Source organism: Triticum aestivum, chromosome 7B (genome assembly GCF_018294505.1).
Source record: "Triticum aestivum cultivar Chinese Spring chromosome 7B, IWGSC CS RefSeq v2.1, whole genome shotgun sequence".
Taxonomy (NCBI): domain Eukaryota; kingdom Viridiplantae; phylum Streptophyta; class Magnoliopsida; order Poales; family Poaceae; genus Triticum; species Triticum aestivum.
Window position 1 is genome coordinate 694,621,646 of NC_057813.1, and position 27,775 is coordinate 694,649,420.

Below are 27,775 nucleotides of genomic sequence, written 5' to 3' on the forward strand. Positions count from 1 at the left end.
CTTGTATTCTTCGAACTCGACCGCTGTCACCTGGGAATCGGCAATCTTTGAGCCCTTCTGAAAGCATTCTTCTGCCTTTTCCGATCACCGGTGACAGTGATCACTCCTTTGGGGCCGGGCATCTTCAATTTGAGGTACACGTAACATGGTCGAGCCATGAACCGTGCATAAGCTGGTCTCCCCAAAATGGCATGATATGCACTCTGAAAATCCACGACCTCAAACGTCAACTTCTCTTTGCGAAAATGTTTTGAATCACCAAACACCACGTCCAGAGCTATTTGGCCGAGTGACTCGGCTTTCTTTCCTGGTATAACTCCATGAAAGCTCATGTTACTGGTGCTCAGTTGGGACATCGGAATGCCCATTCCTTTCAGCGTGTCTGCATACAACAAATTCAGCCCACTACCACCGTCCATCAGTACTTTTGTTAGTCGAGTGCCTTCAACAACTGGATCGACCACCAAAGCTTGCCTCCCAGGGGTGGCAATATGAGTCGGGTGATCAGATTGGTCAAAGGTGATGGGTGTTTGGGACCATTTCAGATAATTTGCTTTCGCTGGGGCAACCATGTTCACCTCACGGTTAATAACTTTCAATCGACTCTTGCTTTCCACATCTGCAAAGATCATCAGAGTGGAGTTGATATGTGGATATCCTTCCTCACTGTCCTCCTTGTCTTCGGCCTTGTCTGACTCCTTCTCCTTGTTATTAGACTGTTTTCCCTGAAACTGCTGGATCAGGAGTTGACATTGGCGAGTGGTATGCTTCGGGTAGATGATATTCCCCTCTTCGTCTTTCTTCGTGTGAATGTGACACGGCATATCCATCACATCGTTCCCTTCTTTATCCTTCACCTTCTTAGGGTTCCAGGATCCTTTTGGTTTCCCTTTAAACTTTCCCTGAGTCACGGCCAGAGCCTCTTCAGGAGCTGCCGGTTCAGCCTTCCGCTTCTGTTTCCGACTGGTGTTTCCCTTCTCCGACTGACTCGGCTTGTGCTTGCCGCTTCGGAGTCGGTCTTCTTCTTCGTCATTGGCGTACTTGGTAGCAATCTCCATCATCCGACTCAAGGTCATGTCACCGGTTCGACCAAATTTCAAACTCAATTCTCTATTCTTGACACCATCCTTAAAGGCACAGACTGCCTGATGATCAGACACATTCTCCACAGTATGGTGCAAAGTGATCCATCTCTGAATATACTCCCTGAGAGTCTCATTGTTCTTCTGCATGCAGACTTGCAGCTCCGTCAATCCAGCCGGTCGCTTGCAAGTTCCTTCAAACGTTCTGATGAACACTCGGGACAGATCTTCCCAAGTGTAAATGCTGCTAGGAGGTAATTGAGTCAACCATGCCCTGGCAGAACCTTCCAGCATGAGGGGCAAATGCTTCATGGCCACCTCGTCGTTCCCACCACCAATCTGAACCGCCACTCGGTAGTCTTCAAGCCAAGTTTCAGGCTTAGACTCACCAGTGAACTTGCTGATTCCTGTTGCCAACCTGAAATTGGGAGGGATAACTGCGGCTCTGATAGCTCTGCTGAAACATTCAGGACCAGAAACATGCACTCGACTGCTTGTGGGCGCATCTCTGTCGAGTCCACCTCGATGGGCTCTGTTCCGGTCGACTAAGCCTTGCACGATAATGGATCGCGCATCAAAGCCTGGTTCTCTGGGGTCGACTGGAACTCTTCGCCCCACACTGAGCTGACGTCTGTTATCTTGCTGCCGAGGAGCGTAAGACCCACCCCTCGGAGGGGAATTGGGCACTCGACGCCTATCATCTCGGTCGAGTCGGTCACCATATTGGTCTTGCCGATTCTCGCGCCCTTCACGCCGCGGAGGCGATCTGGGGCTGTGAGCCGACTGAACCGTATTCGCAGCGACGGATCGACTGTGAATTCTGTTGCGCAACTGTGACACGGCCGAATTCTGATCTCCTGCTGCCCGGAGCAAATCCCTGATCTGCATCAAGCCTCTGCCAGCTTCCGACTGAGAGGGCTGGATGGACTCTGCTATACGGGTCGCAGCTGCTAAATTCTGGATTGGGGTTCGATATACCTGAGTCGGCGGGAAGAGTTGACGTCGACTGCTGTCGGGAACTCGTTGCCGCGCGCGCTCGTCGAGTGCTCGCTGAAGATTCTCCAGTCGAGTGCGTTCGGCCAAATTGGCCAAACGTGCCTCCTCCAAGGCGCGAGCCTCGGGGGTTTCTCCTGCGATGGGAGTACGCAGGGCATCCACGTTCCTGCGGCGAAGTTCCTCTCTTTGCAGAGAGTCGAGTGGCTCGGGCTGGTACTCTTCGTGGTCTCGTGCGGGGTCGCCTCCGTCGCCTGCTCCACCATCACGGGCGAAGCCAGGGGGACTGCGGGGCCCGTCGACCATCAGGATTTCCACCGCTGGATCACTGCTATCGCACTCGGATGCCGTCTCTACGGAGCCAGTCGACAGATCGAACAGGCCGTAGAGAGATTCGTCGGGCTCGATTTCCGCAACTTGGGTGGTGGCCGTCTAGCGAGCCACCGCGTGCCTCACCCACCGCTGAAGCCTCGACCGGCCCGAGCGCTTGCGCTGGTGGAAGACCGGGAGGGTGGTCGATGGGGGAGTCGACCGATACGGAGTCGACGGTTGCCGCAGCAGAACGCCGCGGACACATGCGCGAAAATGCGTCGCACCGCGGACGGGGAGCGCATCAACGTCGAGTGGAGCCTCCTGGAGCCAGGCGGAGTCGTCGGCGACGAAGGTGAGAGCACCGAGACGGATCTCTCGACCCTCAACCAAAACTCCAGCAGTCATCATGATAAAAGTACTCGGAAGAACCGCAACTTCTCCACAAAATCGCTAAAACACCTGCCCCATGGTGGGCGCCAACTGTCGTGGTTCTAAGTTTGACAGTAGAGTGGGGGTAGGTATGGAGAGGCAAGGTCCTAGCTATGGAGAGGTTGTAACACAAGAGATGTACGAGTTCAGGCCCTTCTCGGAGGAAGTAAAAGCCCTACGTCTCGGAGCCCGGAGGCGGTCGAGTGGATTATGCGTATATGAATTACAGGATGCCGAACCCTTCTGCCTGTGGAGGGGGGTGGCTTATATAGAGTGCGCCAAGACCCCAGCCAGCCCACGTAATGAAGGGTTTAAGGTGTTTTTAGTCCGGGGCGTTACTGGTAACGTCCCACATAAAGTGTCTTAACTATCATAAAGTCTACTTAACTACAGGCCGTTGCAGTACAGAGTGCCTTTTGACCTCCTGGTAGTCGAGTGAGTCTTCGTGGTCGAGTCCTTCAAGTCAGTCGAGTGAATCCCTCGTTGGTCGACTGGAAGGTGACCTCTTCTAAGGGTGTCCTTGGGCAGGGTACTTAGATCAGGTATGTGACCCTACCCTAGGTACATGACTCCATCACCCCCTCCCCGATAACTTTGACATGAGGAGGGGGAGGGGGTCGAGGGGTCGAGGGTTCGAGGGTCGAGGGTTCAAGGGTCGAGGGTCGAGGGTTCGAGGGTTCGAGGGTCGAGGATTCGAGGGTTGTCAAGGGGTCGAGGGTCGAGGGTCGTCGAGGGGTTGAGGTTTCGAGGGTTCGAGGGTTCTATGTTTTCGAGGGTTCGAGTGTCGAGGGTTGTCGAGGGGCCGAGGGTTCGAGGGTCGAGGGTTGTTGAGGGACGTTGAAGCGCTTCCGAGGCCACCCCAAACCCTAGAGAAGCGTCGAGGCCACTATAATTCCTTGTTGTGATTAGCTAGCTATGTCTATGTTTGCCACTAATATATCCATCTGTCATGTTTGTATAATAATTGCCATGTTGTAATATTTGCAGAAACTATGGAGCACGGCCGAGACGAGGAAGCAGAACAGGTGTTGGGGGACATAATCCCAAACGGAGGTGATGTCATGTCGTATCTGAACAAAAGAGACGGTCTGGAAGGAGAGGGTGAAGCAGGCTACGGTTATCGAACAACAGAGGAGGAAGGACATGATTATGATGGCTCCGGTGACCGAATGCCGGTGCAAGAAGGAGACCGTGATGATGGCTCCGGTGACCGAACAGAGTCCGGCCAGGTATATATATTAATTAAGCCTGTGCTGACTAGCTAATTGATGCATTCATTGTTTTGGTATCTACACATATTAACTCTCGTCTTTCTTCTTTTTTCTAGCCCTCCGGATCGAGCACAACTTTGGTAAAGAAAAGAGGCCCGAAGAAAAAGTTGCGCCCGGATGAAAGGTTCATGATCACAGCAATCGTGCCCGATGGCCTACCGATTGAACCCCTCTGGACCAAGGAGGCATTTACTGCCCAGTGCGGGTTCTTGTTAGGGACATGATCCCGATCAGTAACAAGCTATGGAATCAGCCTAAGAAGGAAGAGCTTCAAGTTTCTTTTGTCGAAGATGCACAGAAAGAGGATCTTTGGAATGCACTGAAGGTAAATTTCATCCTACCGGAAGAGGAGGATCCGGAGAATCTAGTTATAGAGCCATTGATCAAGTCATGTGCTCTCAAGAAGAGGGCAGAACTATTCAGGAGGTGGAAGAATGATCTGAAAGCAAAGTTTGTCGACAAAAAGAAGACACCAGAATTCACCGGCCGGTATGAGAAGATCAGAGATCAATGGGATGCATTTGTGGCCAAGAAGACATCAGAGAGAAGTAAGAAGATGTCAGCGACAAACAAGATAAATGCTGCGAAGAAGGAGCATCACCATCGCACGGGGTCAGGTGGCTACCTCAAAGCCCGGCCGTTGTGGGCCAAGGCTGAGATCGACCTGCTTGCTAAAGGGGTCGAACCAGAGACATTGACCTGGCGAGACCGTCCAAGGACTTGGTTCTTCGGGGTTGGCGGAACCTTGGACCCTGTAACAGGGAAGTGCGTTTGGATGAGCGAGCAACTGCGAATGCCCGTCATGAAGCTTTGGGACTATATATATCACCGCAGCGCAGGAAGGGAGGTTCGTTCCAGATAGAGAGAAGGACGAGGTCACAATGGCCCTCGGGAATCCTGAGCACCCTGGACGGACACGAAGCACGCCAGGCTCCATTCCGTGGAAGGTTGGGTTTCCGAACGCATGCGGTTAAAAAACCCAGGAGAGGAGGAGGAAACAGGAGCAGAGCGAACTGCTGGAGCTGCACGCAAGGGTACGGAAGCTAGAGGAACGAGAAGCGGTTCGAAGCAAGTGACCTATCGAAGCTACCCCCGAAGCTACCCCGCCATCTCAGCAGAGAAGCAGCGTGGCTTCCACCGACCCACTTCAGCTGGAGCCTGTCTTCACGGATCCTTCTACCTACCCAGTGGATGATATCACGGAGTCTCCACAGTGCCACCTTATGATGCAATGACAGAACTACAAAGTCAAGGCGGCTGTCAGCTCTGTTCGACCTACTGAACCCGGTGCAACTTTTCACTGTTGTCCAATTCCAGAAGGATATGCAAGGGTGATGGTCGAGGAAATAACGGAGGGATTTGAGGAGCTCGTGCTTGACCACCCTACCGGTGAAGGGGAGACTAGGCTGGGTTCTACTCTAAAGACTCCATACCTATGGCGGAAGGAGCTCATCAACCTTCCGAACTGGACACCTCCGCCTCCTCCTCCTCTGGCAAGTCAGGGCACTCCGCCTGCTCCTCCAGCGAGTGATCAGGGCACTCCACCTCCTTCTCCGGCGCGTGGGGGCACTCCGCCTCCTTCTCCGCCTGCGTTGGCGCGCCCGACCAACCAGCCTCCTCCTTCTCCGCCTTGTCATCAAGGGCGGAAGAGACCCGCCGCTGCTCCGGCGCGTCGCAGTCCTTCTCCTCCACCTCGGAAGCAATGAAAGAAGATAGTGGCAGCCGCTTGGCCTGCTCCGGCATCTAGCAGTACAGCCAGAGGCGGGAGGCAATACAGATTCGGTCCATCTCTCAAGACTCCATAGAAGTTACCATACGAGATGACCGTACAGGAAAATGAGGAGATCTGTCAAGCCCAAGTGAAGGACTATTTCGAAACGCAAAGAGCTAAGAGACATCCACCTCTGGAGGAGAAGATAGACCAGGTGAAAGCGAAGTGCACTTTGGATGCCCTGCAGCGACCACCACCGTCTCCGCCGCAAACCAACTATGAGCGCATTACTGAAAAGACATATAAGGAAGCAAAGTGGTCGGGAAGTACTTGCAGTGACAAAAGGTTATAAGAACGAAGAAGTGGGAAAAAAACTCCCTAGCTCGGCGAACAAGAGAACCAATCGTGCCCCCCGCTCAAGGTGTCTAGCGATATTGTCGCTAATCCACCGGGGATCTTACCTAGTACCAATCCTGCAGATTACCTGCCCGACGATGCACATTTTGATACAATGGAGGTGGACGAATTCAAATACGAGTATGGTAAGCCTCTCGTCAAAGATGTTTCTACTCTAACAACGATGATGCGAAGATTCCATGATTGTTACATGGAAAACTGCAGAAAGTTTGCAGGGGAGAAAAAAAAGATACTTTGACGCTGAAAGTTAAAGAGGATCATCATGACCTCATTGGAATTGACCAGTTGTCTGTTCCATTTGAGGAGTTATTCCAGTTTTTCAATCAGAAGGCCCTCGATAAATTAACGGTCACTTGCTACTATCTGTAAGTACTACTTCTGTCATTAAGTCTCTATATATAGCTTAGCTCTTTCATTGCATGCATGTATATATAATTATCCTCACTATATTATGCAGATTGAAGATTGTCGAATGCAGAAAAGTTGAAATGTATGATATTGGGTTCATTAACACAAATCTCATAGATGAATTTACGGTTACATTTCATGCCAAACAAACCGAGGACAACTTGCTACGATCATTAGTAATAAATCAAAACAAAGATACAATACTCTTTCCTTACAACTTCAAGTGAGTGTTACTGTCTTGTGCATATTCGGTTTCCCTTAATTATTACTCGAGGTTATGTAATTGATGAGTTATGCATGCGTGCGCAGGTTCCACTATATTCTCCTAGAGATTAAGCTTGAGCAGGGACTAGTAAACGTCTTAGACTCGAGACGAAAAGATCCCTCTGACGATGCGGACATGTCTCAAATGCTCGAGAAGTAAGTTGAATCGATCATTATCGCACCATATCGACAACTTTGTTCATTTTATGATATCAAGTAATTGTTTTCTTTGTCTTGCAGGGTTTGGAAAGTATTCACCGCACAAGTTTTGGGACTGTTGCGGGAACTGCGATGGAAATACCCGAAAGTAAGTACTACTAGCTAGCTAGTTCCGTGCATCTCCCGTTGATTCTAGCTACTTTCATCAATGCTCATTTATAATGCTTCATTATTAGTTTGATTGACCTCTATTTCTCGTAAAGTGCTTGTGGCAGCTATGTCTGTGAGTTCATCTACAACGCGACGACCAAGAATAGGCGGGGCTACCCTAACAGACAATATGAAGTGCGTAAGCAAAAATATTCACAAGTTTATTTTATTACCATCATTTCTGTTCAATTTCATTCATATATATGTATTGACCCCCTTCTTGAAATTAGACGTGGCAGATGCGGGATGAACTCCTACCACAAGATCGCATGCGAGCAATTCAAGAGGAATTGGTTGCATTCTTTCTTCACCATGTCATCAATAAAGCCGGAGAATACCACCATGCATGTGGAAGTTGAGTTCATATGTTAGGGTATTGTAAGAGATCTTACACATTGTATATATATGTAGACAGTAGCGTCGAATAGATATACAAAAACTTGTTGTTGACCAATCTCTCGGAGAAGGAGAGGTCGATCACTTCTGTATATGTTCATGACGATCTTCTGTACTTAATAGTTTCCTTCATTTTCTTACTAGCTAGCGTGTCGAGTCCTCTCTATACGTAGCATCGACCAAGCACGGAGATAAGAGAGGACATTTTTCTCTATTAGCTAGCTAATACAATATATAAAACCCCTGAATTAACTCTAGTAGCAACGTGGGGAAAGAGGGTGTTGTGGGGCAGGAAGGCGGCGGAGCAAGGAGAGTGGCACATTTTTTTTTCTAGACTTAGTTCCGTTTCCACTATTGTACTCAGTCATGTTTGAGAAATCATCCACAAACTAATCATAGCTTAGATGATTGACCATGGAACGACCAAACTCCAAATTACTTTCTACGGATCTCAAAACATTTGTGAATCTTTAGACAGCTTTTAGAAAACTGAACCAAGCTGCAAACAGGAAATTTCACGAAATTCATTCAATGCGGACAGATTCAGAATGTTTTAAGAACATCTTTTGCAATACTTCTCAGACATTTGACAGATCTATAATACCACCATCGACACAGAAGCGGGTCACGTCTTTGTGGTGAGGTGGACGACGAGCTCCACCTCCCTCTCAGATAAACATGGCCATGGGCAGCCCGACACAAAAATCCCGGGCCGGGCTGAGCCCAAGTGTGCCATCGGGCCGGGCTCGGGCCTGGAAACTGAGCCTGACAGGCAGGTCGGGCTGGGCTCAAGCCTACACAAAACGCGTGTTTAGTCATAGTCAGGCCGGGCCGACCGGGCCGTATTAGGCTTTCCAGGCTCAGGCCCGATTTTTTAGGCCCGATGGCCGGGCCTGGCCGGGCTCGTGCCTGGGTTTTTAGCACCGGCCTTTTTTTGGCTCGGCCCGAGATATGCCCAGGTATACTCACTACCGGACTCGCGGTCTATGCCTACGGCCACGGGCCGTCGGCATAGGCCCCTAGGCCGTCGGCATAGATCTATGCCGACGGCAGCCGCCGGCATAGAGCCGTCAGTCTAGATTACGTCAGCGTACTCCTGTCAGACCGTCGGCATAATAATGCCGTCGGCATAGGGGGTATGCCGACGTCCCTAGCGCAGCCGTCGGCATAGTTTAGCCGTCGGCGTAGTTTTCCATCTGACGGCAACGAACGGCGCCGTCAAAACTGCTGGCGGCTCGGGAGGCGACACGTGGCAGGGCTATGCCTACGGCAAAGCCGCTGGCATAGGTTAAATCTATGCCGACGGCTCTGCCGTAGGCATAGCCCTGCCACGTGTTGCCTCCTGGTGTAACCTGGCGGCATGGCTATGCCTACGGCAAAGCCGTCGGCATAGATATAAATCTATGCCGATGGCTTTGCCGTAGGCATAGCCCTGCCACGTGTCGCCTCCTGGTGGCTCCTGAGCGTATCTATGCCGACGGCTTTGCCATAGGCATAGTTTTTTTTTATATATTCCCTGTTTTCTCTTTTCCAATTCATTTGACAACATTTCAAAACAGAATAATATGAAATATGACAGTTCATCAACATCATTTAAACATAGTCAAGTTCATCATCTAAAGATCATCACCGGCAAAAGTCCACGAACATAAGAGTAGTGCAAGACATGAAACATCATAAAAGTTGAAACATGAAAGACATGGCACAACGGCCGCATACACGGAATCATCATCGACATCAAGCACCACCGAGTCCACCTCCTCCAAAACCACCACCACCACCGAGTCCACCTCCGCCAAAACCACCACCAAGTCCACCTCCGCCAAAATCGCCACCGCCAAAACCGCCACCGCGACCACCATCACTCTGCCAGATCGGAGTGACTGGGGTCGACGGAGCAGGAGTCGAGCCACCGGTCCCCTACATGTTTGAAAGAAGATTCTAACGGTAAATATGACATGATAGTGTTGAATGAACGAGAACTAGTTTGTCATTAGTTAGGCAAATTTACTAACCGGGGTATCACCGCCTAGTGCCAGCCATTCCTCGAACGTGGGAATGTGTGGGGCGTCTCCAGCAGGTGGTGGTGGGGGTCCAACTTGTGGTGGCTCCGTGCGGTTAGTCCAAGATGCCAACATAGCCTGGATGTTAGTTAAACAAGTCCACTTAGAAACAAGCCGTGATCAACAAAGTTAGAAGGAATGAAAGTGCAAATTTGAGCTTGGTTTAAGAGGGCAAAACTAACCGCCATCACTTGACGGCTGTAATCATCGTTTGCCTTCACTCGTTGCAAGTACTCCCTCACCTCAATATGCCTATGCTCGAGAAAGGCCTGATATGCCTACAAAATTGAGGTTGTTTCTAAGTGGGCAGTGATGAAAATAAACTAAGAAAGATAGAGACAAAGAAGATAAGGGGAAGTACTTACAGCATGTTGGCGGACTAAGGGAGGCTGTGAATGCCCCGTACTCTCTAACGGGCTCGGGTTGGTAGCTCGAAGCCGTGTGTACGAGATCGACGAAGTGATCAAGCCATCGAAACACGGATACAGGCCATGGGACTTACCCTGGATGGCCACCACCGCCGTGTCGTCGATCTGAGACTGGGCGACCTCAGGAATGGGAACATCCGGATGCAACTTCTGATAGTTCTGAGTGTAAGACTCCAGGTGTTTCTCGGTGTTGCCGTAGTACTGGCTCTCGCCCTCCTTGCGATCACTCCGCTCGCGGGCCAGCTTCCATGACTCCATGTCTGAGAGCGGCCTCTGCAACTTGTCCTCCTGCAACGTCAAACAGAAGTTAGCCATACATAAGAACATGACGGTAAAGAAGAACCAAAATGCATCTTTCATATAGATATACCTTCATGGCCTTGAAGCCCCAGTGGTTCCTGTTTCCTTGGCCGTGTGTCCCGTCTTTTCCACGGTTAGCCCGGGCCTTGATGCTCTTGGCAACAAACTCTGGATCGTCACCGACCCACCTATCCACCAAACACGCCCATCCGTCATGCCTTCCATAGCACCAACGAGGAACAACCTATGCAAATTTTGGAAGCATGACATGTGAGCACGAAACATATAGTTGACTCCTTGAAACAATGAAAAGTCAGTAATAGTTACCATCATGAACTGCTCCCTGCTCATGGTAATTTTTTGCCTCTGTGCTTGAGTTTTGGTCATCTTTTGTTGCAGGTAGATGTGGTAGTACTGTGAGACGGCAACCCAACGCACCTCGTACTGCAACTGATGAGCTTTCTTCTTTGCAGACGCAAGTAAGACCATGTTGGCTCTGGCCTTGTGCTCGTCAAGAACTCTATAGAGTTGCTGCAATCATGCATAAACCAGAAGCAAACAAGGCATGATTTGAGTGATTCAATGATAAACTATGAACGAAACTAAAGACAAGTGATTCAAAAGGGAACTTACCCAAAATTTGGTGATCACGGCCTTAGCGGCCGTCCCGTACTCCGCTGCAAGCCTCGTAGTGGGCCCAGCTTGTGGCCAAAACACGCAGCTGTGGGTCCCTGTCTGGCCGCGGGCAGAATAGGCCAGGCCAAAACTGCTTCAACAGGACAGTGAGAAGGCCGTTCGGTTTACGGCCCTTTCCGTGAAGGATCCAGTTACTACAAAAGAATCAAAGGGTTGCCATGTGTACAATAAAAAAATGTTGTCATGTGTTGAAAGTATGATTGAGATGCACTTACTCTATCCCCGCAGGTTCAATGAGCCACTTGTGCGCCTCGATAGAAGGTGGTGTAGGTACTCCGGCATTACCACGCAGCCACCCCTGTGGAGCACCCGGTGGCAAGTCACCCCACAACTCGGGGTCAACCTCCCCTCCACCCTCCTCGCCCTCCTCGGCCTCCTCCTCCTCGGCCTCCTCCTCCTCGGCCTCCTCCTCCTCGACATCAGGAATATACTCCTCCTCCTCAGACTCAGAAGCTGCATCAGCATAGGAGGGCATCGAAGAAGACCCTCCTATTTCGGACACGGCCCGGAGTTTTTTGGCCCGGTTGCCTCTCCCCCCACCTCCTCGTCCTCTAGGGGCTCTCCCCCCACCCCCTCCTCCTCTAGGGTCTCCTCCCCCGACCCCTCCACCTCCTTGTGAGGTGCCATCCTCGCGTAGTCGGGAGGGAACCTTGTGGGCTTGTCCACTCCGAGTAAGTCCTCCTTTGAGTTTACTGAGGAAACTGGCACCGCTGGACTTGCCCATGATTAGCAAACCTGCATTGAGAAGAGAATAAACAATTAGTAAGGATATAAAAAAAACAAGCATACAGGAAAGACATTAATAACGGAAGAGAACATTATTAAAAGAACATACATTTTCTAGAACCCATATGAATCATCACTATTGTAATCTATTTGTCGACCGGTCTCATCATCACTATCCCGCATATCTTCTTCGTTGTCTGACGGAGGTGGAGGCTCTTCCTCATCGTCAGCGTCAGCGTCTTCATTTAACTTTTCAAGCATAATTATGTCTCTTTGATTCACAACTGCCTCACCATCAATCCGGGCGCCGTCGTCGTTTGGGTCCAGGTCAACATAACCCAAGTCATCATCCTCCTTGTTTCGGACCACGTCATCATGTTCCTCTTGAAAAAACACTCCCTCGTATGTCATGGGGTTTATGTTGTAGTAATCATCATCGTTCGGGTCCGGTAGCTTACCATGTGGCGACACCTTGAACACAACTTCCCAACCCTTTAGGTACTCTTTCTGGCATGGGTAAGGCAGATAATATACTTGTGTGGCCTGGGTAGCGGCGGTAAAGAGATCAGCTCCGGCATAGGCGGTTGATGGTTTAACTTCAACTAAACCAACAGAAGGCGTATGTCTCAGACCCTTTTTGGGGTCGAACCATCGGCATTTGAACACAGTGAGACTTAGGTGTTTACGGCCACATTTGAATGTAAGCTCGTATATTTTTCCTACCCTTTCGTAGTAATCTACATTATTATCTCCTTCGGTGAAGACTCCGGTATTTATGGTTTTGGGATCAGACCGACTGTTCTGGTGCTCCTCTATATGGAAGCGATACCCATTCACATCATACTTTTGGCATGTCATGACGGTAGGGTCAAAACCCATGGAAACCCATCTCAATTCTTCATCCATTGATTCGTTCGGATCATTGACCCATCTCAACCCCCCAGGGCCCCCATCCCGGCTAACCCTGTAGCGTTTGACCATGGGATCTAGCCCTTTGACTTTGCACGGATGAGCTTTGACCAGTGGACCTCTCCACCCGGTTGTGTCGGGTCGGCCCAGAGGGACACCGGGGAGCAACATCCGGGCCAAAACCACAGCTACATCCACTCCGTGTAGACCCGACGCGTCCGTTTCCCCCTTCCAGGTGCCGGCGGCGGCGCCGTCCGTGAGGGTGGCCACGCACCGGAGACGTGTGCCGCCTCTTCGGACATGCCACAACACCACCCCGCATGTATGAGGGCCCGGTACGACGCTCCGGTGGCATCGCTACCCCCCCAGGGCCCCCGTCCCGCCTAACCCTGTAACGTTTGACCACGGGATCTAGCCATTTGACTTTGCACGGACGGGCTTTGACCAGTGGACCTCTCCACCCGGTTGTGTCGGGTCGGCCCAGAGGGACACCGGGGAGCAACATCCGGGCCAAACCCACAGCTACATCCACTCCGTGTAGACCCGACGCGTCCGTTTCCCCCCTCCAGGTGCCAGCGACGGCGCCGTCCGTGAGGGGGGCCACGCACCGGAGACGCGTGCCGCCTCTTCGGACATGCCACAACACCACCCCGCATGTATGAGGGCCCGGTACGACGCTCCAGTGGCATTGCTACCCCCCCAGGGCCCCCGTCCCGCCTAACCCTGTAGCGTTTGACCACGGGATCTAGCCCTTTGACTCTGCACGGACGGGCTTTGACCAGTGGACCTCTCCACCCGGTTGTGTCGGGTCGGCCCAGAGGGACACCGGGGAGCAACATCCGGGCCAAACCCACAGCTACATCCACTCTGTGTAGACCCGACGCGTCCGTTTCCCCCCTCCAGGTGCCGGCGGCGGCGCCGTCCGTGAGGGGGGCCACGCACCGGAGACGCGTGCCGCCTCTTCGGACATGCCACAACACCACCCCGCATGTATGAGGGCCCGGTACGACGCTCCGGTGGCATTGCTACCCCCCCCCCCCCAGGGCCCCCGTCCCCCCTAACCCTGTAGCGTTTGACCACGGGATCTAGCCCTTTGACTTTGCACGGACGGGCTTTGACCAGTGGACCTCTCCACCCGGTTGTGTCGGGTCGGCCCAGAGGGACACCGGGGAGCAACATCCAGGCCAAAACCACAGCTACATCCACTCAATGTAGACCCGACGCGTTCGTTTCCCCCTGCAGGTGCCAGCGGCGGCGCCGTCCGTGAGGGGGGCCACGCACCGGAGACGTGTGCCGCCTCTTCGGACATGCCACAACACCACCCCGCATGTATGAGGGCCCGGTACGACGCTCCGGTGGCATTGCTACCCCCCCAGGGCCCCCGTCCCGCCTAACCCTGTAGCGTTTGACCACGGGATCTAGCCCTTTGACTTTGCACGGACGGGCTTTGACCAGTGGACCTCTCCACCCGGTTGTGTCGGGTCGGCCCAGAGGGACACCGGGGAGCAACATCCGGGCCAAACCCACAGCTACATCCACTCCGTGTAGACCCGACGCGTCCGTTTCCCCCCTCCAGGTGCCGGCGGCGGCGCCGTCCGTGAGGGGGGCCACGGACCGGAGACGTGTGCCGCCTCTTCGGACATGCCACAACACCACCACGCATGTATGAGGGCCCGGTACGACGCTCCGGTGGCATTGCTACCCCCCAGGGCCCCCGTCCCGCCTAACCCTGGAGCGTTTGACCACGGGATCTAGCCCTTTGACTTTGCACGGACGGGCTTTGACCAGTGGACCTCTCCACCCGGTTGTGTCGGGTCGGCCCAGAGGGACACCCGGGAGCAACATCCGGGCCAAAACCACAGCTACATCCACTCCGTGTAGACCCGACGCGTCCGTTTCCTCCTTCCAGGTGCCGGCGGCGGCGCCGTCCATGAGGGGGGCCATGCACCGGAGACGCGTGCCACCTCTTCGGACATGCCACAACACCACCACGCATGTATGAGGGCCCGGTACGACGCTCCGGTGGCATTGCTACCCCCCAGGGCCCCCGTCCCGCCTAACCCTGGAGCGTTTGACCACGGGATCTAGCCCTTTGACTTTGCACAGACGGGCTTTGACCAGTGGACCTCTCCACCCGGTTGTGTCGGGTCGGCCCAGAGGGACACCTGGGAGCAACATCCGGGCCAAAACCACAGCTACATCCACTCCGTGTAGACCCGACGCGTCCGTTTCCCCCTTCCAGGTGCCGGCGGCGCCACCGTCCAGGAGGGGGGGCACACCGTGGATGTGAGGGGGGTCACTCTCTGGAGACGGGTGTCGGGCGTTTGCAACTGCCACAAAACTTCTGTCGGCATAGCTGTTTTTGATTTTAGTAAAATATAAGGATCTATAATTAAAAGAACATGACCGCACATTATTAACGTGCTCGAAAAAATACAAACTATATATATATATATTCATAATATATGAAAAAAATACAAACTACATATATATTCATATGTATGTTTATATTTAACATGCTACATGTTAGTTGATATAATAATACATAAAAAAGCATTAAAAAATATGTACGGAAAAAAATCTAACTATGCCGACGCATAGATTCGACCAGCGTGCCGCGGATCACTGACGTGGCAGATATGCCGACGGCAGCCGTCGGCATAGGCTCTGCACGGTGCGGCCTGGATCGATGACGTGGCCTGCGGACCTATGCCGACGGCCCCCCGTCTCGGCCGTCGGCATAGATCTGACGCCGTTAGCCAGGGGGTGGCCGGGCCCCACGGGTACGCCGACGGCCTTTGTAAGCAGACGGCAGCTGTCGGCGTAGATGTAGCTAGGCCGACAGCCGTTCTATGCCGACGGGTGCCGTCGGCTTATCTCTGCGTAACACGACGGCCTTTGTACGCCGACGGCCAGAACCAGGCTGTCGGCATATCTCCGAAGAAGCCGACGGGGGCCGTCGGCATTGTTTTGGTCGTCGGGATATGGCCCTGTTCCGGTAGTGACTCTCGGGGACGCACGCCAGGACGACGGCCGGCAGTCGTGGGTGCGATGGCATCGTCCAGGATGCCGAATCCGGTCTCCGCGATGACAGATCCATCATGCCGCCACCTAGCTCCGTCAGTTTTTCTCGATGAGCCTGCTGGAACCTGCGGCAGCCACGCCGCCAGCATCGAGCCCCTCCTTCTCCCCGGAGCCCCGGAGCCCCAAACCCTCGAAGCTGTATTACTTGCTTACTTCCACAACTTCACATTGAGGTAATGCAACTATGTCCTGCGATTAAGAGCACGAGTGAGTGACATTTAACCACGTAAGTGGGGATTGTGGGTGGGTACCTTTGTACTTGTACATGACAGCGTTTCGATCACCGGAGATATAAGCAAATTCGGCTCGATTTTGTATTTCTGTGTGGGTTTCACCAGCTCGATGCAGCATAGTATTCAAACATCAAAGTATATATGTCATGGTGACCCTGTTCCGAACATATAAACTCCGCCCATGCGGGTGCGGTAGTGATAAAGCTTATATGCAGAAATCTTGTTAAGAACCTGGTTATATAAGGGTCATATATGTATTATCATATCGCCCGCGGTTTGTGCATCGGCATTCAATGTGTACTTTGGATCCGTATGCTTCAATGTTGTTCTTTTGTTAGATACAAGTTCAGATTTTGAACTAAGAATCCAAACCAAATTGATATAAATATATACTTAAACAACAATAAATTTGGTTATATTTGTTCAGTTCTCACGCAAATTCTGGTCCTTTCGGTTCGGACGGTCCCTCCAGATCCATGATAAGAGAGAGAGGATATACTGGCATGTTATGTTCATTCATCCGAAAAGAGGCGGATATCGAATGCCAAGACTAATTGTATAATTGTGCTCTATTGCAGGTGGATGTGGAGCTTGTGTAGTCCTTATAGCAACCTATAATCCAACAAAAGATGAAGTGGCCGAATTCTCCGCGAGCTCATGTTTGACCCTGCTCTACAACATAAATCTCTGCTCAGACATCACCACCGAAGGCCTGGGAAACACACAAGATGGTTTCCATTCTATTCAGAAAAGAATGGTCGGGTTCCACGCTTCTCAGTGTGGCTTCTGCACTCCTGGCATGTGCATGTCTATTTTCACTTCTCTTGCCAATGCTGACAAATCCAAGAGGCCCGAACCACGAAAGGGGTTCTCAAAGTTGACGGTATCTGAAGCAGAAAGGGCTTTCTCAGGCAACATGTGTAGATGTACCGAGTACCGACCGATTGTCGATTCATGCAAAAAAAATTCTTCAGATGTTGACCTGGAGGATTTGGCCTCAATATATTCTGGAAGAAAGGTGATAAGGACGCCAACGTTGGCAAGTTGCCAGCTTACACTCCTGGCGGTGGAGTCTGCACTTTCCCGGACTTCCTGAAATCCGAGATAAAATCTTTGATCCTGCATCTAGCTGATGTTTTGATGTCACGGTCTCTGGAGAGGGTTGGTATCATCCTAAAAGCATCAAGCAATATTATGACCTGTTGAATTCTAGCTTATTTAGTGTCTACGCAGTTAAAGTGGTTGTGTGGAACACAAGTGCTGGTGTAAAGTTATATAAGGATCAGGATTTATGTAACAAGTATATTGACATAGGTGGCATTCTGAACTTTCAGTTATTTGGAAGAAAGATACTGGCATTGGAATTGGGGCAGCTACACCAATTTCTAAAACTATTGAGATACTTGAGCAAGAAGCTAGATCCACATCATGTGCAAATGAAAGTGTGGTTTTCAGAAAACTCGCCGAGCACATGAGCAAGGTGGCCACATCATTTGTCCGCAACACAGCAAGCCTTGGTGGGAACATAGTTCTAGCGCAGAAATACCCGTTTCCTTCGGACATCGCGACCGTACTTCTTGGTGCTGCTTCAACTATTCGTCTTCAGGTTTATTCAGAAACACTAGAGGTAACTTTTGAAGAGTTTCTGGAGCAGCCTCCTCTTGATCCCAGTACATTTGCTCCTGAGCATATTTATTCCAAATTGGGCTTCAGATTCTCAGAAAGAAAGTAATGTGATCTTCGAAACTTACCGAGCGGCACCGCGCCCTCTTGGCAATGTTGTTTCATATATTAACACTGATATGCTAGGCCATGTCTCCCTGAATGAATCATCTGGTGATCTTGTGTTGAGTAACCTACACATGGCCTTTGGTGCCTATGGGACAGAACATGCTATTAGACCAACAAAAGTTGAACAACACCTGACTGGAAAAGTGCTCACTCCATCTGTTGTGCTTGAAGCAGTTCAGCTACTTAGAGAAACAATTGTACCAATGGAAGGAACATCACATCCTGAATACAGAGTCAGTGTGGCTGTTGGATTTCTCTTCAGTTACTTGTCTCCATTTGCTAAAGGAATCAAAGGGCCTGGAAAAACTCTGAATATTAGTTCTGCTGGTTCTTTAGATACAGACGATATTTGTAACCTTCCATTGTCTTCACGTCGAGAAACAGTTTCCAGTGATGAATATAAACCAGTTGGTGAGCCGATTAAGAAATATGCAGTTGAGCTTCAAGCATCTGGTATGTGGTTAGCTCACATCATCAGAATTCTTAATGGGGTCTAGAAGTTTTCCTCTCCAAATTATCCTTCCTTCGGGATTAGGTACAGAACGGTATAATTTATTTTCTGTAATGCAGGGGAGGCGGTATATGTAGATGATATTCTTGCTCCAAAAAATTGCCTCTACGGAGAGTTTATTTACAGCACACGGCCTCTTGCATATGTCGAGAATATCAAATTCAAGCCTTCTTTAGCATCAGAGAAGGTCCTCGCGGTTGTTTAGGTGAAGGATATTCCTGGTGGAGGTCAAAATATTGGATCAAGCTTCATGTTTGGGGATGAGCCACTATTTGGTGCTCCAGTTGCTGAGTATGTTGGACAAGCTCTTGGTGTCGTGGTACTTATCTTTCCATATTTTTAATGTTTACTCATCAATAAATTCCTGTATAATAAAGTCAATTTATAAATTGAATTTTCCTCATTATTCCTCTATAAAATAAGTTTTTTATGTTCCTGTACAAATTGAAATACTAAAACATTAATATCACACAGTTGTTCATTGAAAAGATATCTATATATTTACATCCAAAATTTTACTTGTAAAATACCCTAACAAAACCCCTATTAGATTGGGTTAATTAAACGCCTAACAACACTCATATCTCTGTTTCTTTCGGAACAAGATTGCTTACTGAAATTCAATACAATTGGATGTGCAAAAAAGTCATTATATTTTTTTTTCACATTTTCACACAGTATGACCATATTTAATTTTGAACACAGGGGTTAATCTTCTTAAATTTAACTAATTATTTATGTGGAAATTTGCCTCTAATTACAAGTAAGCGTTAGCTACCTTTTGGTCTATAGGAATCACAAACAATTTAGAAATAATTTTTATTGTATAGTTCTTCAGTGCTGATCTCACTAAAATGTGGACTTTTAGCCAGATTGCAGAAACTCAGAGATACGCCAACTTGGCAGGAAAACAGGAGGTTGTTGAATATGACACGAAAGATTTGAAGCCACCAATCTTAACTGTAGAACAAACAGTACAACACAGTAGCTATTTCGAAGTTCCTCCTGAGAAATATCCAAAACAAGTCGGTGAATTTTTCAAGGGCATGGCCAAAGTTCCTCTCAATAGAAGTATGCTAATTCTACACGCCCTGAGACCTTGTCATACTGACATTTCACCTGCATTACTCAAAAGTGAATGGAAGTTTCTACACTTAACAACGATAAAATTTAAATTTGATATGATCAACTGAAGCATACATACTACTGCATTATATTAATACAGAAAGATAGCATCAAATTTGAGAAAGCACAAGCATATTTAGACCTGCCAAAATCTATGATGCTGACCTTGTGGACACCTCTTTTTATTGCGTATAACTTTATAGTCACTCTAATTTAATTAGCTTAAATGTCTAGTGTGGTGTTTATAGTTAGCTGATTCTTGAATCTTCTTTGATAGTTGCCATTTAAATTTGGACACTAACTTAGCATCTGTATGGAAGTTTGGGTTGCTGTGATGCAACTTTGTCACAGTTATATAATAAGTTCCATAATTGTTTCTTTCCATAATAAAATGTGAGTTCACGGGACCCATGGAGAATACTACGTGGCATGCATTAATATGTATAACTTCGATGATTGCAGGTGAAACTTGCCTCTCAGTACCACTTCTACATGGAAACACAAACAGCACTAGCGATTCCAGATGAAGATAACAATATGGTGGTCTACAGTTCAACACAATACCCTGAGGCTGTGCAGAGTGTCATAGCGAGGTGCCTCGACGTTCCATTCAGCAATGTGTGTGTCATTACAAGAAGGGTTGGAGGAGGCTTTGGTGGGAAGTCATTCAGATCACACACTGTAAGTAAGAATCAAACTATTTTGAACAGTAGTGCAATAGTGTGGCAAAACAAATTCAAAGCATGTGTGTACAACTGAAAGAATCTAACAACTACTTTTATATGAATAATTGCTATTTTTTACGGGAGATTAGAGTTCTAATGATGGCTTCTAACATAAGTTTGTCCATTTGAGCTTCATTTTACCGTTCATTTAGCTTCCATGAAAACCAAAACATTGACCATTTTAACTGTTGCTGCTCAGTGATCCAACAATATATGCTTTTATAGGTAGCAACAGCAGCTGCACTTTGTGCCTTCAAGTTACGTCGTCTGGTGTGGATGTATCTAAATCGCAGTACTGACATGATCATGATCGGGGGTCGGCACCCCATAAAAGCATATTACTCTGTTGGTTTCAAGTCTGATGGGAGAATCGCACCTGGACATATTGATCAACGCTGGGATTTCTCCAGACATGAGCTCCCTAATGCCAGAGTATATGATGTCAGGCCTGAAGAAATACAACTAGGGTGCTCTCTCGTTTGACATCAAGGTCTGTAAGACAAACACCACATCCAAGTCGGCAATGCGTGCTCCTGGAGACACGCAGGGCTCATGTGTCGCTGAAGCCATAATCGAGCATGTTGCTACGGTGCTGTCACTCGATGCTAATTAGTGTCAGACAAAAGAATTTCCAAACCTATGACAGTCTTGTGTTGTTCTATCCAGAAAGCGCAGGCGAAGCTTCTACGTACACATTGCATTCTATCTTCGATATGTTGCTCATGACGTCGAGCTACCTGCATCGAGCCGAATCCAGCAAGCAGTTTAACAACTGCAACAAGTGGCGCAAGAGGGGTATCTCTTGTGTGCCCCTCATCTTGAAGGTGGCATCAAGGCTCCTGGAAGAGTGTATGTGCTCAATGGTGGTTCCGTCCTGGTGGAGGTTGGAGGTGTTGAGATTGGGCAAGGATTGTGGACCAAAGAACAGCAGATGGCGGTTTTCTCTTTGGGACAGTTGTGGCCTGATGGATGTGAATTCCTTCTTGATAGGCTCACCGCTGACACGCCGAACTTGATCCAAGATGGGCTCACCGCTGGTAGAACTTCGTCTGAATCTAGTTGTGCAGCAACTCTTGAGGCCTGCAAGGCTGCAACATGCTGGTTGACAAATTAAAGCCAGTCATGGAGAAGCTCAAGCAACAATGGGGTGGTGCTGTTTCATGGGATGTTTTGATTTCTCAGGTTATTTGTCTATTTCCCTCCGGTTTTTATGCTACATGGAAGTAAAATATTTATGTGTGGAAATTTTTATCTTTAAATGTGCTAACACTTGGTCGTAGTATGATTTATTGTTACCAAATAGGCCGTCCAAGATAATGTTAATTTGTCCTCGGGTGCATACTGGGTACCTAGCCAAGAATCGAATGCCTATCTGAACTATGGGGCTGGTAGAAGTGAGGTACAAAAAAATTCTGCTAAATGTCAATCACACTAGCATAGTTCAATAATGACCGGATGTTCTACAAATGGATGATATTGTGATACTTTTTTTTTGAAAAAACCCCATACATTAATTAATTAATAATGTTATTACAATCGTTCATTATAAAATTCGCCACACAAGGCGGGACGCTATTAAGAAGAATCCCATCAGATTTACTTATAAAGCTAAACTTCGCAATTTCATGAGCCACCTTATTGGCGTTCCGATTAATTTTCGCAATTTAAAATTCTTAAGCATCTTCGATATGCTCAAGGCTTATTTCTTCAGATCAACGAGCGAGGACCTGTGAAGATTCTCATTTGCAAGGAAAGAACGGACAAAAGCACAATCAGTTTCCAAAATAATGGACTGGTGAAGAGTAATACCTATATAAAGGCCTGCCAGGCAAGCACGTAGCTCAGCTTCATTCACGCTGTAGCACTGACCCAAAAAGTCCCACGAAGATATAATAACTTCGCCAGATGAGTTCCTCACAACCATACCCACACTAGCCGCATTAATAGTCTCCACATAGCTGGCATCGACATTGATCTTGATATAATCTTCTGGTGGAGGTTTCCATCCCACCTGTTGTTGTGATGTTGCGAAAACTGGTGTAGCACCTCCCATTTTTTCTTTACCTTTGTTACTAGGAACAACCTCGACAGTCTCATGACAGGACGTAAAAGAAGACCAATAGTTTAGCACAAAAATTGCAGAAGCAGCAACGGATTCCTGCCCTTTTCCAAAAATTAAATCATTTCTCAGGTGCCATGCTCGCCAGAAAAAAAACAAAACTTGCTCTCGCTGTTGCAGGCTCAAATGATCCAACATAATCAATACCCCGAGAATTTGAACCACTCTTCATCAGGAATATTCCACGATTCTCTCAAGGTGAGTCGCAGAGCACGAGCCTTAGAACAAGTAACGAGGACATGAAAAGTGCTTTCATCTTCTACTCCACAAATAGAGCACATACCTGAAGTAATCTGATGGTGCTTAACTCTATTGGTCTCTGCCAAGCTATTGGTTGCTGCCCTCCAGGCAAAAATCCTTATCTTCTGAAGGATATTAGCCTTCCAAATTAAATTTCAGAGCCTTCTTTCTCCACATGGATCTCCACTAGATTGACCCAATTTATCTTGACTATCCTTCAACTTAATCGCTAAATTGTACGCACTTTTAACAGAAAAATATGCCGTTCTTCTCATAGTGCCACGCAATAAAATCCCCATCCCCATAAGCATGAATACGAATCTTAAGAATCTCCTCTGCGTCATGGGGATAGAAAAGGTACTTAATCAAAATTTCATCCCATACCTTTCTTTCGCTCAAGAACAAATCAGAGACCCATCTCAATCTAGTATTATGTCTTTTAGCTGAAATTTTAAGTCCAGTGCTCCTGGATAACCAATTATCCCTCCAAATATTAATACTAGATCCATCACCCACCCGCCAAATGACGCCTTTCTAAGTAATTCCAGACCATGCATAATACCTTGCCAAGTGAGTGATGCAGACTGAGGAAACACTGTATCAAGAATATGTCCCTGAGGATAATACTTTGCCTTCATCAGCTTAGCACACAACGAATTCGGATAAACCAATAACCTCCACGCTTGCTTGGCTAAGAGGGCTTGGTTAAATAATCTGAGATCCCGGAATCCCATACCTCCCTTACCTTTAGACCTTCTTAATTTGTCCCATGCTAACCAATGTGTTTTTCTTCGATCTTCCTCATCTCCCCACCAAAAATTCCTGACAATCTGGGTTAACTCTTCACAAAGGGAAGCCGGGAACTTAAAAATACCCATAGCATACACAGGAAGAGCTTGAATAACTGATTTTCTGATTTCCTTTTTACTAAAAATCCAGGTAGAGATTGATCTTCTTACAGGAGCTATTACTTTACTACGGAGCGGCCTTGTGTATGACTATGGAATGAGTTTGAACCCTGCAGTGGACTTGGGCCAGCTTTGAGATATTTTCCACTGAGCTATGCTCTTCTTTTATCATTCGGCAGTTAACATGGATATTTATATTGCCGCCCTGATCAGAGTTGTTCTTCATTATAGTACACGATGGCATCATATATTCATATATTATCTCTAGCATTATCTTACAGATTGAAGGCTCCTTTATACAAGGAATTGGTTTCTTCACAAACGAAGAACACGAAACAAACACTGATGGAATGGTTATGAGCGACAGCACATGGGTCTACAAAATCCTGAGCGTCGACACCGTCCCAAAGAAGTTCAATGCCGAGGTGCTCAACACCGGATACCACAAGAACCACGTGCTCTCGTCGAAAGGTAGGAGTGTGATCTCTTTCCCTGGAGCAACAACATGAATATATTTCACTTGTTTGCCAGATGAAAAATATCATTGTTAAGGTAATCAAACCGCTTTTGCCTCTGTCAGCTTCTGGGGAACCTGTCTTGGTTCTCGCAGCATCCGTCCATTGTGAGGTGAGAGAAGCCATCCGAGCAGCGAGGAAGGAGTTTGGAAGCTCGCAGCTCATGTTCCAGCTCGACGTCCCTGCGTCGATGACTCTCGTGAAGGAAATGTGTGGTTTGGAGATCGTGGATAAGTACTTGGAAAGCCTGTCTGAACATCAATCTTGAGCTGTTGCGGCGTGATGCAAGATTCCGGTGGTCAATCGGAAGGGGCGTGTGGTGTGGTCATGTTGCACAATGTCTAAATCGTATACGTGATGTTTGTGATAATTTGTGTTTGCAATTCCAGACTGAACCTAAAGGCGGTGCCTAGTTCCCATGCTAGCTGCTCGCTTGCCACTTGGAAAGGCCCGATCTTCCAACGCAAAAAACCCAAACTACATTGTACTGTACTATATAAAGGCAAAAACACAACAGGTTAACAGGCAACCTACCACCAGATTTCCTTTTTACGCCACCCCTGTATTCATCCGGTTACCAGATTGACCATATGAATTAAACAGGCTTCTGTAGAGAAGAACAGATAACTTGCTCCTTGCTCCCATGTATACTTGTTACTACCTCGCCAGAATACACCGCAAATCATCAGAAATTGGAGTATTTCGTGGTGGTGCATGCCATGCATGTGTGCTACGGCCCACGACAATCTATTCACAAATCATTGTGCTTGTAGCTTGTGATTATTATGATGTGCTTGTCTGTCTACTATGAGGACTTCTAAAGGACCATTTTGATTCCTATATGTTTCATGAAAATTATATGTCATGAACGGAAATACTAGTTCAAAAGTTACCCACTGAAAAACTGAAGAATTAACTACATCAGAGAATCAAGATGTGGAGAACACTGAAGTTCAAATCACATATTACTCGAAATATGGATATGGTGGAATCAGAAAAGAGGCAAACATAGAAATCCATAAAGTGCTGCAGTTTTGGTTGCCGAAAATGTATACCGAAAATGGAAGTGTAGATCAAAACTAAATAAACATATAATGACATCGAAAACCAAATGTCGTGTTTTTTTTGCTGACAAGGTGCCACAGTGCAGCTAATGAATGGAAAAGAGCAATGTTACACTTTATACAGTTGCGTGAAAACCTTGCGTGAAATAAAATGCAGGAACAAGTAAATGGGTATTCTGGGCGAATAAACAGAGCATGCAAATAACAAATAACATACATTTGCAAATACAAGCATATTTTGAACAAGAGATGTGAAACCCTTTGCCGCTTCCCAAGGCCCTTGGCACACTAGCTTGTTTTTAATTCAAACAAAGTAGAACCTATTGATGCATCAGTAAATTAAATCATTATGCCTATTAAAGTGTAGGAATAATTAAATAGCTCAACATCCAGTTCTCTATGGGCACATAACCACAAATTGTAGAAAGAGAGGTCATTAATTAGAAAAATGGGAGGCTTAGAGTTGACTCGTATATCATATGGTCAACCTACACTGTAATCGATATGTTTGGTGATCCGCATTGGAGATGCCCTAACACCCCTGTGTGACATTTCAGCATTCAAATCGTTGCTCGCAAAAAGCAAGCTGTCCCGATTTGCACGCTTCCACCTAATCAAACAAAACCCTAACCCATACCCATAAAAACACAAGCAATGGTATATGATCTTAGTACACCTCTGAATGAGCCTACTCATCATCGCCATCAACAGAAATTAGCCTTACTGATCATCGCCATCACCGGTGCTTGTAGATGTCTTTAGCCTTTGTTGCCTTGCACAACTTTAATAAAAATGACTCTGTTCATCATAATGATGCACAGGCTGGGGGCTTAACCTCCTTTCTGAAAGAAAAAAAGAAAAGGAAAAATCAACAAAAATTAGCGCAAATCACGCAAAAAGAATAACAGGGAGAAGCCAATTTTCAAAGAGCAAAAGATGACCAGAAACGGCATGAGAATCAGTGAAAGAAGAAAGTTAAATATATCAGGAGCAAATCATGATCTAGTGGACACAAAAACTGGGACATGTACACGTAAATGACTCAGATATACCCCATCTTGACACCATAACTGAACTTCTGGTAGAAGGAGCATGTAATCTCCTCTCTCTCTCTCTCTCTCTCTCTCTCTCTCTCTCTCTCTCTCTCTCTCTCCACACACACACACACACACACACTATTAAGCGGATTCTTAATTCCAACATTTAACAGTAATAGTTGGCCGCTAAACCGGTTACTCTTGTGACAAAAGCCCTCCTAGTTTAGCACCAACTGAATCAATTCAGGTGTTAGATAGAAGCTCTCATAGAGAAGCTATATCATCACAGCCATTCATGAACATGTCAGGAAGGAAACAATAATCTTGACATCTGAACTTGCCCTATATGACCCTTGAGTTGAAATCAGTAAAGTAAATAGTACTACTAAAAAAAGAGTATAGAGGTAATAAGGAGTACCCAAAAGTACAAACTGATAATAACTAGATAGAGCACAGTGGCAAAATGAAATTATCAAAGGTCAAATACCAAATGAAATAAGCAAACTGATCGAATACCAAATAAGATAGAATTATCACAGCCATTGGACAGAAAAGAACGAACAGAAGACAAGAATAAGTGTGGCTCGGAAAATGTCTGTAAAACAATAGAATTGGTTGACATACTGCAAAACAAACAAAACATGTAGGAAAAAAGTCAAAAATATAAACTTGCAAAACAATACTTCTATGTATACATTGGACTAGCTGGAGTACCGTTCCTAAAACAACAAACTGGTGGACATATTGCATCCACCAGATCACGATTTTACCATAACTAATATCAGAACCAAACTCTCAACATATCTTCTATGTATACATGGATACAAGCAAGTGAGACAAATTCTCAAAAAGAAAAGACCAGTTCAAACTTCGAGCATAGCTGCTCATAATGAGATGAGCCTATGCGAAACCATGACAATTTATCACTTTATAAACATAAAAAGGTGACAGGAATAAATCAACAAGTGTGTAAACCATACTGTATAGGAAGACATAGTATTAGTTGAACTGAAAAGGCTCAGATCCGCCTTTGGTAAATCATACAACCTAGCCCCACCATCTTCTTTCACCAGACCAACCCCCACAACTGAAGTCAAGCTCCATTAGTCATCACTCAACAAAATGACCATCAAAGACAGAGCCATTAATATTCGGTGAGAATGAAAAGATTCCATAGGAGGGGAGAACGCATTTTTTATACCCACAGCTCCTCGAATAATCGGAGACAGGTTTATGTCAGCCATGTTTGATCACCATCGCCCAAGCCAGCCAACCAGATAGATGGATGCAAACAATTCCCACCCCAAACCGTCAGCCCCTGCTGTTTCAGCCAACAACCTTCCTCATCGCTGGGGCTCGGAATGGCAAGCATCAATGGTTAGAAGTTAACGAGTCCAACAATATAAAAAGGTCAATGCAAGAAAAATTGATAATGGATGCGAAAATAGGAACAAAAAAAAGAACAATAGCAACAATAAGAAACTGCTTTTAAATTGATTCAATGAAAAGATTGCACGCATCTTACCTTCTGAGAAGGTCCACAAAAAGAACCAGAGCCATAGGTAACGCCAGGTTCACTTTTCAAGCTACAGGCCCACAATGTACAGAAGAGTACATACGACTTAATTTTCGACGGGAAAAAACACATA

The 27,775-nt window shown here is 47.4% G+C and overlaps 1 pseudogene; it reads left to right on the forward strand.

The window, feature by feature from the left end:
* Positions 1–15,825: 15,825 nt before the first annotated feature.
* On the forward strand, positions 15,826–24,293 carry LOC123158497 (putative aldehyde oxidase-like protein; annotated as a pseudogene).
* The last annotated feature ends 3,482 nt before the right edge of the window (positions 24,294–27,775 follow it).